Raw genomic sequence first — 596 nt, 5'->3', positions numbered from 1 at the left:
TTTTTATTGAGCACATATTACATGGAATTTAATGAAAAAATACAAGCATCGAAATTCCCCCAACCAAATAGACGGTCAATATAGCTTGCTTTCACAATGGCAGCATCAGCCGAACACCACCAAAATGACTGGTGCTTATTCAGGTAGGCAATTTGACATGCAGCCAGGAAGACATAAAAAGCTAAAAAAAATATTTCATACCCTCAGTTTCACATCTTTGTTAACAAGCTAATTGTCGATGGTGTTAGAATAATTGAAAAAATACTCTTTACTCAGCCCCAAAAGTAACTAACAATTATAAGCGATACCGAAAGCAGGGGAAGAAAGACCACAAAGAAAGATGGTTCAGCCAAACAACCTAGAGCAGGTACTGGTGCTAACTCTGTCGACACTGACGATGCAAAAAACGATAGCAGAAAACGAAGCCGGAAATGCCATAGCCTCTCTCTGCCACGAGGCCAAATATCTGCACAAAGTAGCACAGGATTTCAAGTCCCTAATTTCGACAACCGATAGCGATGTCAAACAAGCAGAGAAGCTGACGCAGATATGGAAACTTAAAGTAGCAGAGAAAACTGGACCGGCAGAACTTTTTT

The sequence above is a fragment of the Trypanosoma equiperdum genome (assembly GCF_001457755.1).
Source record: "Trypanosoma equiperdum strain OVI genome assembly, contig: ctg_1619, whole genome shotgun sequence".
NCBI classification, from domain to species: Eukaryota; Euglenozoa; class Kinetoplastea; order Trypanosomatida; family Trypanosomatidae; genus Trypanosoma; species Trypanosoma equiperdum.
This window is presented reverse-complemented; position numbering follows the sequence as displayed.